General features: G+C 41.7%; 1 long non-coding RNA gene across 1 annotated transcript in view; it reads right to left on the bottom strand.

Annotated features, from left to right (window-relative positions):
* LOC123001043 (uncharacterized) overlaps positions 1-18,474 on the bottom strand; it is a 186,614-nt gene extending 168,140 nt beyond the window's left edge. The window contains exon 1 of the long non-coding RNA XR_007190520.2: positions 18,271-18,474. This is a non-coding gene — a long non-coding RNA (uncharacterized LOC123001043). The remainder of the gene's footprint in view (positions 1-18,270) is intronic.
* Between the last annotated feature and the right edge of the window lie 2,100 nt (positions 18,475-20,574).

Here is a 20,574-nt window from a genome sequence, read left to right as displayed (position 1 = left end):
ATGCTACAGACTCTGCCACCTAGCGAGACGCAATTCACGATGATTGCACACCCTCCTTGGCATGGTCGTGGGTCACGGGCACCAGTTCATTCTACTCTGTAATGTGAATAGCACATCTACGCAGGGCCAGGCACAGGGCAAGACGCTGGGCATGAAGTCAGGAAAAAGACCTGGTCCCTGCCCCCAGGGAGCCATCCCTTCCTATCGCAAAGATAAATTCCAGCTTGTTTAGCCTATCACGCCTAAGTTAGATTCTGCGTGTCTCCTCTTCCTCCTCCTTCCTCTAATTAAAACTACCACCCTCGAAAATAAAAAGAGAGGAAATGAGAGAGGGAGACAAATCATAAGAGACTCGTAACTCCAGAAAACAAACTGAGGGTTGCTGGAGGGAAGGGGGGTCAAGGGATGGGGTAACTGGGTGATGGGCGTTAAGGAGGGCACTTGATCGAATGAGCACAGCGTGTTGTACACAACTGATGGATCACTAAACTCTACCTCTGAAACTATTAATACACTATATGCTAATTAATTGACTTTAAGTTAAAAAAAAAAAACGACCACCTTTATAACCATCATCAGATCATCATCATCAGTATTATTTTATCACTCAATAGCACCCACAAACTACCTCTAACTCTCTTCCGCTGCTTATAAATGCCTATCTTGCAAAATCATAGTCACTGTGCCCAATTAAGGGACTTTATCTGTTATTCCTGTCGGTAGTCCAGATAGCACAGGCTGTGTCCAGGACACTTTCCACCACTTTCTCTAATACTGGTGCACACATGACATCTGGAGCTCAAGCCATCCTGAGCATGACTCTCAGGCTTCCGGTGGCCAGGCTTCATACTAGGCCTGTGAGTGCCTTACCAGGTGCTTAGGCCTGTAGGAATGAGGGCATTGGTGATGACTGGCATCTCCCACTCTGACTTCCCACCAAGGGCGTAAGAAGCCCTTCCCAGAATAAGCCCAACACTAGACCACAGATGAATGTGGTGCCCCTTTAGACACAGATCCCAAAGGGTTCTGGGTTAACAGGATTAACCTAGCTGGCTCAAGTCTTAAATTGGGCCAAATAGGATAAGCAGTGGGTGTGAAGCCTTATATTCTGTTCCTGGTTCTGCCCCCTTGAGAAAATCTGTGTATTTATCTGGGTCTTGGTTTACTTACCTGTAAATATGGCTGCTTCTAAAGCTAGTCATGTTACTGAGAGTTTAAGCTTATCCATAACTTTGTTACTCATTAACTGCTTTAAGTGAAGAGGGCATGAATTCACACTTTATATTTTCAGGAAGGCGTTTTCCCAGCCAAGGCCATCAGTGATCCAGTGTGCTTGTCAGCATCTGATGGCTCTAGGCAAGCCTTTGCTTAACAGAAGCTGCATATCAAAGTCCTTTGGCTGCAGAGAGGTGGCGTCTGATATAGAAGCCAAGCCGCTCTCACACTGGCTTTGTTGTGTTCTTCTAGCCACCATGGGTCCCCTGACTGGTGACCATCTACTCAGACATCCGGCACCTTCTCTGTTAGCATTTGTGTCTCCTGGTTTGAAGCACACCCTTCTCTTGACCACTCCTGTCCGCATACACTCGGACCTCTGTGAGCCTGCCTGGATTTCTGACTTCTTTCTCTGACTAAACCATTGACTTAATGGTCCCTGGCTCCTGGTAGCTCCTCACACCTGCCCCACATCCTAGGAGCCTGCACCCATTCTCAAACACTTGGTTATCTCTGGCCTGATACTTTGCCCTGTGTTTATGACTCATGATCTCCTGCTGCCCAGATAACACCATGTGGCTAGGATTATAGGAAATGGTACTTGACTGGCCTGAAAGAGGTTGTTTACTCGGTTGGATGCTGAAGAGAAGAGATGTCAATGATCATTACTAAAACTGCATTCATTTCTTGCTATTGGCTGTGTTCTAAAAATCCTGCTGGGAGAGAGGAAAGGAAAGGGTCTGAACTTGATCTGCCTTCTGATTAAGAACTTTGCTTAAAGGAACTTGCTCCAGTTGAGACCTATGCATAAGGTCTAGCAGCTGCCGCCTTTCTTCTATGTGGGGACTTGAGCTGAACAAAATGAATCCGAACTGCACACTGTAAGCAAGGGATATTATTTCTGTCATTCTGGGCTGCCAACAAAATGCCAAGAAAATTACAAAGTAATAGCTACCACTGTGAAAGAGAATGAGAAATAAAATAAACTTTTTATGCCTAAGGAAAAGCTTTCCATTCCCTCTCCTTTCACAGGGCAGTACAAGAGCCTTCTGTGGGTCTTGGCACCAGACATCCCATAAACAATCATTTGCACACACTAGGAATCTAAATGTGTTCTGGTCCTGGGGTCTGCATCCTTTACCTTGAAAGGAACAGAGCAAGAGTTTTAATCAGATTTATTTTATATACAACAATTGCCTCTTTTGTCAGCAAGAAAGGAATCCAGTTAAATGGATATTCTTATAAAGAGCAACATAAGCATTTTTAAAATTAAATCACACCTTATAAGACCTGGCCTTTCTTCCCCTTTCCCACTTCCCCCCAGATCTACCACACAAACCTGGCAATGACCTGCCTTCTCATTGCTTGAAGTATTGGCAGTAATCTACAGAGAAAGAGAAAAGCTGTTGTCCGGTGAAGCTCTCAATGTACATTTGATCCCCGCTGAAAATTTTAAAAAAGGAAGGGCCTCAGGTGGTAGTGCAGTGTTCAACATGTCTCCATGGCTTTTCCTACTTTCCTTCAGCGTTGAAATCTATGGGGTCCGCGCAGGGCACTGAAGGGGGATCGAGGAATTTACAGATGGCTGTCTTTCTGGAGCCATGCAGGGTCTACAGACTGGGAAAAAGACCAAACCAGGGGCAGAATGGAAGGCAGTAAGGAAATGTATGAAACAGTTGGCTCAGTTTAGGCCCCGATGCATCCACAGATGAGAAAGCACATTCTGAGGGCGGTGTGGCTCCCGTGGACTGCTATCTACCTCTGGAGAGCCCATCACTGACTGGCCAGCCTTTCAGGCAACTCGAGAGTGAGTTTGCTTCATTAGGTCTTCAAACAATGAGAAGATTAGATTGTAAGCTCCTGTAGGAGAAGTGACACGTGCTGTACTTTATTTTCAGCATTTGTGAAGGCCCCATAGAAAAGCCCAGATCTCCCTATTTCCAGCTCTGAGCTCTTCTGGTTATGTCATGTCTTGTGGGCAGCACCACAATTGTGTCTGGAAAGGAGCAGGAAGCTGAGAAGTTGAGAATAAAATATAAATATCTGTGAAAGGTACGAGGAGAAGCTCAGGCTGTTTCAGCAGATGATGGTGGTCACTGTCATTGGGTAGATGACAAATGTCTGAACTCTATGGAAAAGATAGAACATTTTGCAGCAGAAAATGTGGATCCAAGTTTGCTTCTGTCATTTCCTCAGAGCAAGATTTTGAGCGTGTCCCTTAACCTTCCTAGGGTGAGTTTTACTCATCTGTTACATAAAAATAATACTTGTTTGTCTTCCATTCTTACCTGATATTTGAGAAGGTCAAAAAAGATAATGAAAAAGATTTGTAAACAATGTAGAGTGTGAAATTAATCCACTTCTTCAGCAAACACTACTTGGCCAAGATGAACTAAGCAGTCCTTGGCTCTCAAAAATCAAATAATCTAATCTTATAATCACTGGTATGTGTGCTTGTCTATGAGGGAAAGCAAACCTGTTGAGGTCTGGGGGTCAAGATGAATTGGTAAATGATACCCAAGAAGCAATTTTAGCAATAACATATGTCTCCATGCCATGCCACTATGTTAAAGTCATTTTAGATTTGGTATCACAAACCAAGTCTGGGAGTTGGGTGGAGGGTTGGGAGGGTCTCTATCGGAAGCAAAGTAGTACCCATTCAGTAGGGTATCTGGTAGGCCATCCCTATGTAACTCAGATAAAACACTGATTATGCATCCAGTCTATTTTTAAAATTTCAGCTTCTCTTTTCTCATGATCACTTTCTAGGAAGAGCAGTAGGGAGAGAAATTGAAGGTGAGACTGAAAAAAATCCCTTGTTTTCAAAGGAAAATGAGATGGCCTGATAGTTCTCATCTGTCCACAATGATTCTCAGCTCAACTATGAAATACAGATAAATTCAAGTTGTCTGAAATGTGTATGGTGGTTCCAAACTCCCACCTGCTTAACTGAGAAGACCAGTCTAACAGAACCCTCTCTAAACACTTCTAGGAATCCATAGGGATACGCTCATGTATGCCTAAATCAGACTTCACCATTTCTTCCAAATGCTGACCAGCCAAACCAGTGTGCTGGAGTCTCTGAAATTAAAACTTTAGTCCTAAAACTGTATACTTATGGTGACAGATGCTTCCACAGAGCTGCAAATCATTGGTGCCCAATGTGGTGAAACTGGAAGATGGTGGCTCTGTCCCAGGGCTGGAGACCTTGCCACTGCTCTGGCAATGTGTGATGGAAACACTTCAGTTTTAAGCTTAGCTTGGTGCTGGGGCAGGGTTTCCAGGAGGGATGTTTGAATCCCAACATGCCATGGTATTTAATGCTCCAAAACTTCAGTGGGCACACCCACCTTTCTTTCAGGGGAGAAAACACAACACAAGGGTGTCTGGGTCAAGATGATTAATGGTGTCCTTTATGATTAACCTGGAACTGTCCCTCTCCTGCAGTGTTCAGGTTTGTTTCTGGTTTGGGTTCACTTTTTAAAATTTTCTTGCCAGGCACCTGGGTGGCTCAGTCAGTTAAGTGTCTGCCTTCAGCTCAGGTCCTGGGATGGAGTCCGCATTTGGTTCCCTGCTCAGCAGGGAGTCTGCTTCTCCCTCTCCCTCTCCCCCTCCCCCTCTCCCCCTCCCCCTTGCCCAGGCTCTCTCTCTCTCTCACTCTCTCTCTCAAATAAATAAAATCTTCCCAAAAAATTAAGAACATAAATAAATAAAAATTTCTCTCCTTGTTGGGGCCACGTCTATCTATTTAACATCTGATGCCAGAATCCCAACAGTGAACAGGCTTCAATTCCAGGATGCTCCTCAGGCTCCATGTAAACCAATGGATTAAAACAGAGCTGTGGGAGATGGGTGCTGCCTTCCTCTACTCACCAGAACTGGGCAAGCCTGGCTCCAGCCTAGCCAAGGCTCCTGTTACTATTCTCAAGCCACTCCAGCTCTCAGTTTGCTTCTTGAACACACAGTGAGCTCCTTTTGGCTTCAAGGACTTTGCTCCTACTTTTCCTGCTCTGGGTACTCCTGTCCTGTTGATCGCTCCTTTGTAGAATTGCAGCTTTAGTGTCACCTCCCCAGAGAGGCGTTTTCTCGGTTGCTATTGACCTTGCCATGTATTTTCTCCATAGCGCTTTCTCAGTCTGTGCTCCTCTTGTTGATCTACTTGGTTTGTGGAAGAGCCACGAGAGCAGCGGCCTTGCCTGCTTCCCTGCTGTATCCCTGGGCCTGGCGTTGTGAGCGGCAGAATAATCAACAATAACACTTAACACTGGTGGCGCACTTACTATTTGCCAGGTACTGTGCTAAGGGCTCTGACCTGTACTAACTCATCTAATCTTAACTACAAGCTTAGGTAGTTGAGTACTTTGATGCTTTCCCTTCCTGTAGCAAGGGCCATTGAGGTTAGATAAGAGCAGTGTCTTGTCCAAGGCACAGAGCTAATGGGTGTTGGTGTGGGGAAGCAAACCAGGCAATCTGACTCCAGAGTTCAGGCACTGAATTACAATGCAATAGGGCCTCCTAAAATACTCTATTGTTTGGTCATTTCATCCCATTCCAGGGATAAGGCAAAAAACAACCCAACATCGTCTGCTCATGCTCACACAGAGAACACTGCCACTTTGGCACATATTCAGAGGGTATGTCCATAGGACATTGGTTCTGGTGGAAAATAGACACAGGCAACTAAATACCTCTGGGGTACCGGCCCTGCCAGATATTAAAATTTAATATTGTTATACACATACAGTGACGATAATAGTACCCAAAAAGGTGTTTAAGAATGGAACTGAATAGGGAAGAGAAAATAGATCCAAGTGCTCACGCAAACTTAACACAGGGCAAAGATTACATTTTATTTTATGGCAAAAGTAACAGTTACTTAATGAATACTGCTGAAATATCTAGAAGGGAAAAAAATGGGATAACTACTATATACCACATATAAAAATCAGATAGATCATGTATCTAAATTTTAAAAAATAAGATAATAAAGGGGCTCCTGGGTGGCTCAGTTGGTTAAGCATCTGACTCTTGATCTCTGCTCAGGTCTTGATCTCAGGGTCATGAGTTCAAGCCCCACACTGGGTGTGGAGCCTACTTAAAAATAAATAAGTAATAAATAAATAAATGAAAATAAAACAATAAAAATGCAACCAGAAAATTTGGGAGATTAGGCTTGTACAGTCATGAGTTGGAGACAACTTTGGAAGAGGTAAAAATGCTGATTCCTTAAGAAAAGCACTTATCTGGATACATAAAATTTTAAAATAGGTTGATGGAAAAGATATAAACAAAATTTAAAATACTGGAAAATGTATTTGTTACACAATTATCTTAAGATCCCTAATATACAAAAGTACTTGTGAAATAGTATCTTCATTTCCCTAATATACCAAAAAAGTTTCTAAAACTAAGAAAAGACCTGAAGACTGAATAGATCTGAAGGCCAGTGCTTCCACACAGAAGGAAATGTACGTAATGACAGACAGGTTCTGACCCTGTTAGTAGTCAGGAAGATGCTGATTAAAGAAGTGAAACACCATCTCCCACCTGCCACATGACAAAAAACATTTCAGGGCTGCCGAAGATTGGCAAAAAATGGTGATGTTCCTCCATCGCTGGTGGGAAACTCACTTAGGCTCCGTTGGGTGGTCACAAAGATACCCAGGCCTTTGTTAGAGGTATGAGCACGAGGGAAGCGTACATCCTAGGAGAGAAGGTGAACGGCAAGATAGCTAGCAGGCAGATGGAAATATTTTGAAGGCAGAAATATGATGGATTTAAGGCTCACTCAGGCAAAGCATACAGGCAGAGAACAGAAGGAGCTCAAGATGGACCGGTGAGAGTCTTGAACCTGTAATGGAGCCACAGAATAGCCAGTAAAGGAGACTGGCCCATATAATTCATGTTCACCCATTTCAGGGTCATTTTAATTGATTCTTCACACTTATGACTCATAGAGTTATGGGAAGTAAACTTATCTTGGGAGCTTGTCTTATTTTATTCCTGCCTTGCCCCTTCTGCCCCTTCATGTGCCCTCATCCCTTCATAACCACAATCCTATATTAGAACAAGAATGCTAAAGCCACTGGCTGCCTTCATCTCCTGGCTTGGCCACTTACTAAATACGCAACCTGGGGAAATTTACTAAACCTCTCTGTCTTCCATGGGATTATTATGAAAAATAAATGGGTTAATGCATGTAAACCACTTAGTACATCCGGTAACTATTAGCTAGTATTGTTAGTATTTGTGAGTCTTCATGCTGCTAATTTTCAAATACTAACTCATTAGACTTTATTGAATTTCACAAAAGCCCTTTGAGGTGGTACTGTCAGGATTCCCTTTTACAGATGGGGAAACTGGAGCTGAGAAGTGGTTTAAGAACCTGGCCACACATCAAGCACCTAGTACAGATGGAGCTGTGGTCAGGTTCCGTCAGTGGACCACTTGGGCCAAGCTCTTGGCTTTACATTATTCTGCCTCTCCTCACCTTCTTCTAAAGATGGCCTTGTTTGCATATACCAAGGTCATGATAGATCATTGATATAATTGTAATAAATCAGGTTGATGTGTCTAATTGTGGTACCTCTTTTTTTTCTTTCCTTTTTCAAAAGTTACCTCTGTAGGTGTGCCTGGGTGGCTCAGTCGGTTAAGCGTCCGACTCTTCATTTCGGCTCAGGTCATGATCTCAGAGTTCTGGGATGGAGCCCAGCATCAGGATCCATGCTCAGCGGGGAGTCTGCTTGAAGACTCTCTCCTTCTCTCACTGCCCCTCCCCCCTCTCCAAAATAAATAAATAAATAAATAGATAATCTTTTTTTTTTTTTTTAAGTTACTTCTGTATTCATTTTGCCTATAAAGAAAACCCATGTACTATTTTTTCCTCTGTCCAGCACCACATCTTACTTTGGGGGAGAATGACCCAGGTCATCAAAGGCATTAAAAGATGTCTCAGCCCCAGCCTTTAAGACCTGTATACACATATTCTCCCCAGAACGACCGGTCACTGGTAGAAGGAGGATGGTCCTGCATATGCTCTCTTGCCCATTCTCCAATGCACAGAAGATTGCCAGGGGCTTTTTTCCTCCACATGAGTAAGCCTCATTTCTCCTCTCTGGGTGGTGTCTTTTCTGATATTAAAAATAATTTCTTTTTCTCATTCTATGTATGTGTATACTCACATGCTACAGTCTCTTCAGTGCCTGCCTGCCACACCGACACCATCTCCCTCTTACTGCCTCTGTCTTCCTCCCCACTTGACAGGGCAGCGGCTTGCCCAGGCTTTGAAGGGGCTGGGGAAAGGTGGGTCGTGTTATTTTTTTCCTGTGCTACGTTACTGCCTTTCACCGGCAAGCAGTTCCTCCATGCCGTCTCCCGGGGACACGCTGCTGCTCTCGCCTGGAGCTGCCCTGGTTACTTGGTCTGGGCTCGTGTACAGCACTAATTCAATTTACAATGAAGTTACGTAACTGTTCCCAATCTCCAGTTGACCTTGATGTCAAGCAGCGGTCAAGTTGTACCAACACAGAGAAAGGAGGAGGAATCTCTGGTCGGCCCTTGAGAACATTTTAGCTGGGGTTCTGGAATGGAATGTGGCACAGAAAGGCCGAACCAGACCAGTAAATTCTCTGAAAGGCTGAAAAGCAAGGATTGTTGATTTCTGTAGGATGGATGCTGTTGACTTTCAGGGCAATCCTTTGTCATTCAGGATTATGGTAAGTGTCCTCTGACCAAAGATAAGGGGGCTGTCTTCTTTCCCATGAATTGCTGTTAAGTAAATGAGCCTTTTGGCCTCATGGGAAGTGCTGCTACGAGTGTCCTCAGCTTGGAAACCTCTCAAGGGCAGACTTTCCATGCATTCTTTTCCAGGGAGTCCTGGTTCTACTCAGTTCTAAATAGTGACAAGAACAGCTTCTGGTCTTAATAAAGCCAGAAAAGCAGGGGTTTCAACATGAAAGCAAAAATACAAAGTAAAGCCTGAGCAAATTAGTCAAAATTTGAGAAATCCAATAGTATAAAAGCTCTCTGAGAGCAGCAATTATGTTTATTTTGTTCTCTGTTGTATCCTTACGCCATGAAGATTGTCTGGCACAGAGTGGGGGCAGAGAGAATATTTGTTGAACCGATGCGTAACATGATGGATAATATGATTTATAGAGAGTGACAATTGATCTTATTCTAGTTAATTTGCCAAAGCTATCATACCAGAAGTTTTCAGAACTCTACTTTATATATTTATTTATACACATGTCTGTGTGAATATAATGTTAAATATCTTACAAAGTCATTATACACATGTTGTAACTTTATATATCTATGTCAGGATTCATGGCCATTAACTGGTGGCTCATCCATGATCAGCACATTGGTGGACTGTGCCTAGACTGGAAAGTTCTGCCCTAAACACAGTTCATCCACGCTCATCTGGCTGTCTCCACTGGCAGGTCTGGCTTCACGGGTGTGGGACTCACACAGGTGCACAAGGCCCCTTACTAAGAAGGGCTCAGGTTTAGTTTAGTGTTCTGCTCTCACTATCCTGAAATTCTCAATGATAATTTTTGGACAGAAAGACCCCACTTTTCATTTTGCACTGGACCTCACAAATTAGATAGCTGATCTTGTCAAAAGTACAGAGTGAACCAGCATCATGACATAGCATGTAATGTCACCTACGTGTGTTAACAGCCCTGGGTGAGAAAAACAGCTGCTTAGTGAACAAGCCAACCACATACATATCCAGAAAGGAATAGTCTACTATTTACAAATCACTGAGAGACACTAACTGATTCATTAACCTCACTAGTGACAAACACATGATCCATACATGCTTTGTAAAGGGTAATCAGGGATATAATTTATAAGTTCACCGGTAGTTCTTCTCTGCTATGAATCATGTACTTCTGCTCCAGCTATCTATAGCTACCAAAGTTCTGCCAATTTTTTCTGGGCCTATAAATATTTTTAAATCATCTTTACTGCCTACCTAAATATTTTCTTGTAATGTAAACCTCTCAACTGCGATCTCTATTGCTTTGTCTGTATCACACTTGAGAACTTATCAAAATCAATTTGGGACTTTAATATAGGCTCTCTAGTGCTTTTTTTAAAAAAAAATTTAAATATATTTTTAAAGATGTTATTTATTTATTTGACAGAGAGAGAGAGTGAGTGCGCACAAGCAGGGGGAGCTGCAGACAGACGGAGAAGCATGCTCCCCAGTGAGCAAGGAGCATGATGATGCAGGACTCGATCCCAGGCTCCAGGACCTGAGCCAAAGGCAGACACTTAACTGACTGAGCCACCAAGGTGTCCCTATCTAGTGCTTTGAAAAAAAGTGTTTTCATATCAAACTATGTCCATAATATTGTTTCCCAGGAAGCATAGGTAGGGCAACATATGTAATGTGAATTTATCTAAAAGTACATAGCCCGGGACTAGGCTCCTAGAGCCACGGAGTAAATATCTAATGAATTTAAATACACTAGCAATTAATAATTTCCTGGGTACCACACTAACACAGGCATTAATAACTTCTACATATCTTTTTAAAGTAGAAGTTAAACTTTCTAAAGAGTTGTTTTGGCTCAAAAAATTGTTTTAGTTGCCATGATATTAGACAGTAGCCTACACATGCTGCTTGCATAAAATGAATTCAAACCTCCCTGTTTTTACAAACTAGAGAGCTGAAAAAAATTTCAAGAAACGTCAAGCCTTTGAAACAAATGGTGATGGTCTTTTGGTAGATTTAATTTTCCCGAGGTCTCCCAATTTCAAAGCACACCAACTGCTCAGACCTTGTGTTGCCGAGCCACTTAACATCCACTTGCGTCTCATAAAGTTTCCCATGTTTATAATTACAAAGGATATTTTATGACGGCTTGAATATTTATTTATTTATTAAAATGTCAAGTCCCTCAGCACGTTGGCTGATCAGAGCAGGCTGATTCTCATGCACATCTTGATGCAAAGCAATGACACTGCTGCTATAAGCTGGGGCTGGAGCCTCACAGCCGGATAGTTCTTAATTGCTTTATTCTCTAGATAGGGATTTTCTGAAGTCTATTTATTTTGCAGTGAAGAAAAAAGTTTTAAAACTTTGCTTTCACTTCACCCTGAGAGTAAGAAATAGGCAGATGGAAAATAACGAGTCTCTTCAATGCTGTCTTGGCGGGAGAAATATTTTTTTTAGACTCCACATTTTTCTACATATTCCAGCAACACCAAAATCCTGTTTTTCATTAGTTTGAATTCTCGTTAACTACACTTCAATCCTCATGGGGTAGAGTGGATCACAGATGGGGTGCCACCCTATAATGGTGCCCAGATAGCAGAAATGTTCTCCAACTTTGACACTGATAGAGAAGTTAACATTTAAACTCACGCCACCATATACATCTCAGGGAAAGGTGTCCTCCTCTTTTCTAAAGAGGCTCAAGCCTTTTGTGCTTTCATTAAAAAACAACAAAAAAACTCTCAAAACACTAAAAGAATGCAATTAAATAATGACTTACCACATATAAACGGGCTAAGTTAGAGTAAACAATCTTTGAAGGGAATCAACCTAAAGTGTTTAAAAAGCTATTAATTTACTCATGAAAAAAAATATAAGCCCACATGTCCAGGCCTAACACGCTGAAAAGATCAGGCCTACATGGAAATGGGGAAACAGCTGAGAAATACCTGTATCTCCTGTCATTTTCTAAAAGGTCTGCTTTTCATAAAAATCATAGCTTTGGGGAAAATTCAATCTATCTTTCGCTGTAGGCAGATGACTTGCTCGGTTTCAAGGTTTCCCACTTCAGTTAGCACAGGTGTTTTCTCTCATGTCCTCCAAGTTTGCCTGATTTTAAAAACAGTTTCTCCATAAATGTTCACCTACACTCAAAACACACACACTTTCAAGAAATCTGCATACCTACCATAATGAATGATTACAGTTAACTCTTGAACAACCCAAGTTTTAGCCGTGTGGGTCCATTTATAGTGGATTTTTTTTTTTGATCAATACACTATGGCTCTGTAAATGTATTTTCTGTTCCTTATTCTTTTCTTAATAGCATTTGCTTTTCTCTACCTTACTTTATCGTAAGAATATAGTATATAATACATATAACATTTAAAATATGTGTTAATGGACTGTTTATGTTATTGAAAATGCTTCTGAAGGTCAACAGTAGGCTATCGGTAGTTAAGTTTTGGGGGAGTCAAAAGTTTTTGCCAAATGGTGGGTGGGAGTCAGTGCCCCCGACCCCCACATTGCTCAAGAGTCAACCGTACTTGATTAGGCACTGGTTCTAAAAAGGAAGCGGAAAAAATAACTGAGGAGCTTGAAGGGACTGGTTAATGTAGGTGACCCACCAGGATGTTAGGACTAAGTGATCCTCAGACCTAAAACCTTGAACAACACATCCTTCCTTGCAAGGGAGTTAGAAAGCCTGAAGGGAGTTAGCTGGGAAGAGAAGCAGCAAGTGGGCTTGACAGAGTGAGGAGTGTACAAATCCAGCATGCAACCCTGACTTCCTGCTAATCAAGTGTTTCTAACCAACCAGTGGGAAGGGTTGCTAACGTATCTTGTGAACCAGTGTAAGATTTCAGACACTGGCACCATCATGGATAAATACAAATTTGATGTCAACATTCCAAGACTTGAAGACATTAAATGGATTCTTAATGACCTTAAGGGAGAATTCATGAAATTCTCAGGAAACAATTTTAATTCATTTTAATTAAAAGAGATTCTATCACATAACGTATGGGGTGAAGTGGAGGAGTCAAGACAGTGTCCAAAAGTCAAACTAAAGTACGTTAAGTTATAACATTAAATAGGATGAAAATTACTAGCCAAGTATATACCAACTAATATTATTTCCCTAACCTTCATCTATGACTATAGTTATAATGGACTACCTGGCCCTATGGAGGCTTGAGCAGTCTGCTTTGGTCCAACCTGGCTTATGTCCCAAGAGAGCCCAGGCAAGCTAGGGCTAGTCCAAAAATGAAAACCAAAGTTAGATTTGCATAGTAATTGAGGATATCTATAGATCTAAGTGAATACCTACTTATGTTCCTATCACATGTTCATTTTAATAAAAGAATGAACTCAGGAACTGCCAGATGGAAGAGAGGCATAAGGCAAAGTATGTAGAAAGGGGTGTAGAGCTTCATGCCCTCTTCAGGTACCCCACTTTCCCAGCATCTCCACATGCTCACCAACCCACAAGCTCTCCTAACCCCATTCTTCTGGGTTCTTACGGAGGCTTCATTACATAGGCATGGGTAGTTAAATTGCTGGCCATTATCTGATTGATTCAACCTTTAACCTCTCTCCTCTCCCTAGACCTTAAGCGGTGGGCTTTAAAGTTCCAACTTTCTCATCATGGTTGGTTCCCCCAGCAATCAGCCCCATGCTTGGGGGGCTTTCCAAGCCACCTCTCCCACACAAACTCAAATGTGGTTGAAAGGGGCTTGTGATGAATAATAAGACATTCCTTTCACCTTTATTCCCTGCGGCTATTTCAGAAACCAAGAACCAGAGACCAAATATTATGACGAATGCTCTAAGTGCTCTTCCTAAAAATTTCTTTCCAGTTTTATTGAAATATCATTGACCTATAACATTGTACTAGTTTAAGGTGCACAACATAATGATTCTATCTATCTATCTATCTATCTATCTATCTATCGTATAGTGAAGTGATTACTACAATAAATTTCGTTAACACCCATCACGTCATATAGTTACAAACTTTTTCTCTTGTGATGAGAACTTTTAAGATCTACTCTCCTGCCAACTTTCAAGGATACACTACAGTATTATTATTGCTTAGGCAGGCCCAAGGGTTTCAGGAGCTCTGTACAGAAATGGGATGAAGACCAAATATATAGTTTCTATTATAAATTATTATACCACAATATTATATTATGTTATACAATATATTGAATCCTATTTTAGAGAAAAGGCTAGATCTGTTACTCATGCTAAAGAAATCTTTTACATCAAACTGATATAAGGCACCGCAACTGTGTGGCAGTTTACATATTTGCAGAAATATTTGTACAACTGAATTGGGCTGGTAAGTTGAAAGCATCCCAGGGACAATGGCAGAGAGGATGTCTAACACCTTCGGGAAGGGTGGGGGGACAACTATGGCAGGTGCAGTGTCTAATGAGCTCTGCCTGACTTGGGCAGGGAACCTCTACTGAGCAACCATGACAAGTCAGGTTACTGAAGTGACGGGGAAAAGGGGTGTGATTCACAGGATGGTCTCTGAAGGTCAGAATGAAGAGAACCACTTGCGTAATGTACGGACCATCCTCTCCCTTCTGTACGGTATTTTTCACATTTGGGGATTATTTCACAGGTTAATTTTTTAAAAAGATTTTATTTATTTATTTGTCAGAAACAGAAAGCACAAGCAGGGGGAGCGGAAGGCAGAGGGAGAAGCAGGCTCCCAGCTGAGCAGGGAGCCTGATGCGGAACTTTATCCTAGGACCCTGGGATCATGACCTGAGCTGACAGCAGATGCTTAACTGACTGAGCCACCCAGGCATCCCTCACAGGTTAATTTTAAAATTCTTTCCTGTTGAGATCTATATTGGCAAGTATCTGCATATTTTGAACTACCTCAGTTTTAAGGAAAATGAAATACTTTACAAAGCTCTTTAGGGTACTTTCACCCCTAAACTAGAATAAGGAAATGGTGTTTTATGGTAAAAAAAAGGGGGGGGGAGGGGCATCTGCAACCTGCATCTTCCACCAGGGCAAATTACTTAACTTACGTTTTTAAAAGAAAGAAAGAGCTTGGAAGAAATTCTTTAAAAGTAGTAAAGCTATTTACAAAGAAAACCAAATAATGAAAAATTGACCAAATTACATGCAGTAACCCTGTGCTTAATAACAAGTTAATCATGGTATCAATGCGTGTCTATTTTTTGAGGTTTTTTGAGGTCTAAATAACTGATAAATAGAATATTGGAGAAAAGAGGATTTGTGAGGGTTTTTTCCTTCTTTTTTATAACAAAGAAAGTGATGCACTCAGGGAGATCTTAATTTAATTCATAAAGCCAGAGGGGGAATGAAGCATGAGAGACTATGGACTCTGAGAAACAAACTGAGGGCTTCAGAGGGGAGGGGGGTGGAGGAATGGGATAGGCCGGTGATGGGTAGTAAGGAGGGCACATATTGCATGGTGCACTGGGTGTTATACGCAACTAATGAATCATCGAACTTTACATCAGAAACCAGGGATGTACTGTATGGTGACTAACATAATATAATAAAAAAACATTAAAATAATAAAAAAAAAGAATTCATAAATCCAGGCAATATGTTTAAGTATTTGCTACTGTAAAGCTATGCTAAGTATCGGAGCAGGTTTTTTGAAGCAAACGTATTGGTATATTTAAATAAAAAACAATTTAAAGAGGATCACGCTCCAGCAGTGGAAACCAGGGCTTTTCCTTAATCCAGCTATTTAGTGCAGAAAAGGTTGTAACAATCACCAGGCCCACAGGCACTGCTGAATTTCTACTAGATGTCAATGGCATGTCACAAAGGTGCTGTTGGTGGATTGTGGGTAAAATTAATGAACCTGTAGAGATACACAGAGTGATACTTAAATCTTCTGAGTGAATCTGCAAAAGCCACCCTCCCACGCACGGGAGATTTTAAAAAATGTTTCCTCCTTCTCGCACTATCTGGCTTCCATCATAAATTTTCTGGAACTGGTCTATCACCTAAACTCTAGGCAGTAAAATACCACATCTAGGCATAAGAGCTCAGAAAACCTAACCTCGAATCTAGACTCCTCCACTTAAGAGGCCTCTTTCCTGCCTCTTTCCTTCCTCTGTCCGAGAGGTCGTGAGGATGCCTCTGGGCAGGGCGATATTGTCCTTAGAATTAAACATGACAACAAATGCAAAATGTACTGCGAAGGGATTAGAACAGATGAATCTTCACAAATGGGATTCGTCTTCCCTTTCACTTTCCACTCTCCCCCCGGGGTGCCCTTTTGAAAGATTGCAGGAGAATCTTTTCCACTACCCCTGCTACTGACAGCTACCTGCCCTGCCCAGGCTGCCTCTGCTGCTGCTTTCATTTGTAGGTGGAGAGGGTAGGAGTGAGAGAGCAAAACAGGAGAGATGAACACTAATCCTGAGGCCTACATAAGTGGATGGGAAAGGGGCCTCGCTCCTACACTAATGGAGTTGGGGGGAGTACACTGCTCCCCCTGCACCTCACTTACTAATGGGAGGGGCTACTTTGCCCCATAAGCAGGAAATAGGCTACACTGGTGTCTTCACTGCCTGCCTCATGGATGAGGTTATGGGAAGCCATGGACACCCTTCTCTTTTCCGCCACCATGTATGTCATACACCTGGATTGAGGCCCAAGGCCTATCTTCCAGAGGCCCGTCTGGTTTTTTAGGCAGGGTGGACTTGTCTCTTAGTCATGGTCGGCACAGTGACTAGGGCTGAAAATGCTTTTAGGGGCCACAGAAAAGTTTTACTTGCTTTTGAAATGAGAAGAAAAAGAAATGACCTCTGAGGTAAAAAATAATGTTTTAATATGTACTATTAATATATTAATCTTTATACCAACACAGTCATGAAATATAATTTTTTATTTTTGTTTTTATTTTGGAGGAAGGGGCCTAACAAAGACAAAAGTACCGAGGGCCCACAAAGTTATAATGTGGCCTAGTGGCCAAATTTCATTACTCTTTCTTCTGTTGCAACCTGGTAGAATCAAGTCTGCAGTCTCCATCGTGACAGAGTCTGCTCAGTAGCACCAACCTCTTCCATGTGGGAAGGCAGACTAGGAGACATCACCTTGATTTTAACCCGAGGAATAGTTTCCACTGGATTCACAGTAGACACCCCTAGTGGCCATAGAGTGTTTGCCCATTAACAAAGCTGACTGTTGGGCTTTTCTTTTTTATTTGTTTTAGTTATTCTTTTAATCTCATTTATCAATTTATTGTGTCTGTATTATATCAAGTTAAAACTGGTAGACAGTAGAGATGTCTTAGTTCTCCATAATTTCCAAAAGATTTCCCCAGCTGATCATAAGCTCCTTCATTCTTTCTATTTTTTTTCCCTACATTTCCCTTTGGAATTATTTGGTCCTACTTCATTTTCATTAGAAAATGATTTGTTTGGAATCTGAAATCTTTATAATCAACCAGGAGTTGTGCAAATACAAGGCGTTGGCCTCAAAAAGGAAATTCAGTTGTAGCAATAGTTCTCATAGCACTTCCTGGCTCTAGGTCACAGGAATTTGTTGAGGGGATCTTGTGCCACAATTCTAAGGCATTTGACCATAATTTATTGAGTGTTTACACAGTTTAACTTGCTGTGCTTGAGCTCAGAGGTCATAAGACACAGACCCAATCCTTCAGAATGGTGCAGTGCAGTATTTGATGACTGTTATGGTTTGAATTATGTCTCCCCAGAATTCTTATGTTGCGGTCTTAACCCCCAGGATGGAAGGTGACCTTATTTGGAAGTACGATCACTGCAGATGTCATTAGTTAAGACCAGGTCATAAGGGTGGGACCTAATCTAATATGACTATGTCTTTATTATAGGTCACATTCGGACACAGAGACAAGCACACAGGGACATGCCATGTGAAGATGACGGCAGAGATTAGGGTGCTACATCTGTGATCCAAGCAATGCCCAAGATTGCCAGCAAACCACCAAAAGCTGGGCAACGGCATGGAAGAGATTTTCTCTCACAGTTCTCAGAAGGAACTAACCCTGCAATATACCTTGGTATTGGACTTCTAGCCTCCAGAACTGTGAGACAACAAAATTCTGTTACTTAAGTCACTCAGTGTAGGGTACATTGTTAGGGCAGCTGTAGGAAACTTACACAGTAACTAAGTGAACTCCTCACATAAAACAAGAGAAACAAGTAATTATTACCAAGCAAGCACGAGCTTGTCAAAAGACATTTCTTGTACAGAAAGAAATATGTAAAAAGACACAAAAGTGCAAAAGCCTAGTAAATCTTTCCATTCTGAAGTGAGAGTTGTCTTTTAAAACTTACCAGGGAATGCTCCATTTTGGTTTTTCTCATCATCACTGGAAGAGAAGGAAGTTGGATTTTTCCATTAATGCTTCACGTTGCCTTCCTCTCCAGCCTGGGTGGTGACCATGCGGCTGTCAGCTCTCTTCACACCATTCAGCTGTGGTCAGGGTTGGCCTGTGGTGCTGGGTTTGGTGTGGGCCTTTCAACAGACTCATTTATTGGCAGATATCCTTCTACCACAGAGAGAATTTTTTGACCAGGTTGTGGCAATTTGCAATAAAAGGATAAATATAAAGGGAACTCTCTGTACTTTTTCATTGTAGAAATAGTCAATATTTAGTACTCAAATGATACATTGTACTCTCCTCTGAATTGCTCTGAAGGAAGCTATTTTAAAATATGATATCTAGGTCCCCAAATAGAACATAATGGCTTCTGATCAACTCTGAAGCTGAAAGGAGACTTTGTGGAGCCTTGTATAGCATCAGAAGTAGACTGGCACATTTCCCATCCCAATATATCAATGATGGTAGAATTTAGAGGGTCTACCCTGAAAAGTTTCTGAGAATAAACTTTCTCCTACCTTAACATAGGATTTTTGACCATCCTATGGGGATACCCATCCTACACAGTCATCCACTATAACGCAGGCAGAAAAAATTAGGGTAGTTAAATAAAAGGGAGGGTCAGAATAGGGATGAAATATATACAAACCCAGATCTAGAATCAATAGCCTGAAAAGCTCTCTATGGCAAAGAGCCAGTCTTAGACTAACCAAGAAGACAGGGTGAGGTTAGACAATTTCTATTACTCAAGGAAAGAGCCAACCAAGGGATAGGTACTCAGGATTGATTGATTCACTGATTCATTCATTTGCTTGCTTACTTACTCATTCAACACCACCAAATACACATAAATGTGGTGAACAAATGCACTTGGGCCTTGCCTCATATAGTCCTCAGAGAATATGGGAGAGGCGGTGACACACAATTAAGCCAGTATAGTACAATGTGAGAGAGGAACTCATATTATCTTAGTTATGCAAATGCCCCTAGATTTGCCCTAGACTTTCAGGAACCAACCCTCTGCTTTCATCAGTTCCACATCTATCATTTGGGAGTCCATGGAATATAAGTTATATAGAATAGAAATTTCCATGCTCATGGATCGGAAGAATTAACATAGTTAAAATGTCTATGCTACCCAGAGCAATCTACACGTTCAATGCCATCCCGATCAAAATACCAATGACATTTTTCAAAGAACTGGAACAAACAGCCCTTAAATTTGTATGGAACCAGAGAAGGCCACGAATCACCAAGGAATTGTTGAATAGGAAAAACAAAGCTGGGGGCATCACATAGACAGATTTCAAGCTATACTACAAAGCTGTGATCACAAAGACAGCATGGCACTGGCACAAAAACAGACACATAGACCAATGGAACAGAACAGAGAACCCAGAAATGGACCCTCGGCTCTTTGGGCAACTAATCTTTGACAAAACAGGAAAAAACATCCAGTGGATAAAAGACAGTCTCTTCAATAAAAGGTGCTGGGAAAATTGGACAGCTACATGCAAAAGAATGAAACTTGACCACTCTCTCACACCATACACAAACATAAACTCCAAGTGGATGAAAGACCTCGATGTGAGACAGGAATCCATCAAAATCCTAGAGGAGAACATAGTCAGCAACCTCCATGACATCGGCCACGGCAACTCTTTTCATGACACATCTCCAAAGGCAAGAGAAACAAAAGATAAAATGAACTTGTGGGACTTCATCAAAATAAAAAGCTACTGCACAGCCAAGGAAACAGTCAATAAAACTAAGAGGCAGCCTACGGAATGGGAGAAGATATTTGCGAACGACACTACAGAAAAAAGACTGGTATCCAAGATCTACAAAGAACTTCTCAAACTCAATACACGAGAAACAAATAAACAAATCATAGAATGGGCAGAAGATATGAACAGACACTTTTCCAATGAAGACATACAAATGGCTAACAGACACATGAAAAAATGTTCAAAATCATTAGCCATCAGGGACATTCAAATCAAAACCACATTGAGATACCACCTTACGGCAGTCAGAATGGCAAAAATTGACAAGGCAGGAAACAACAATTGTTGGAGAGGATGTGGAGAAAGGGGATCCCTCTTACATTGTTGGTGGGAATGCAAATTGGTACAGCTACTCTGGAAAACAGTGTGGAGGTCCCTTAAAAAGTTAAAAATTGAGCTCCCTATGATCCAGCAATTGCACTACTGGGTATTTACCCCAAAGATACAGACATAGTGAAGAGAAGGGCCTT

This window comes from Ursus arctos, unplaced genomic scaffold (assembly GCF_023065955.2).
Source record: "Ursus arctos isolate Adak ecotype North America unplaced genomic scaffold, UrsArc2.0 scaffold_5, whole genome shotgun sequence".
NCBI lineage: Eukaryota > Metazoa > Chordata > Mammalia > Carnivora > Ursidae > Ursus > Ursus arctos.
Note: the sequence above shows the minus strand (reverse complement) of the source record. Positions and strands in the feature narration are given on the sequence as shown.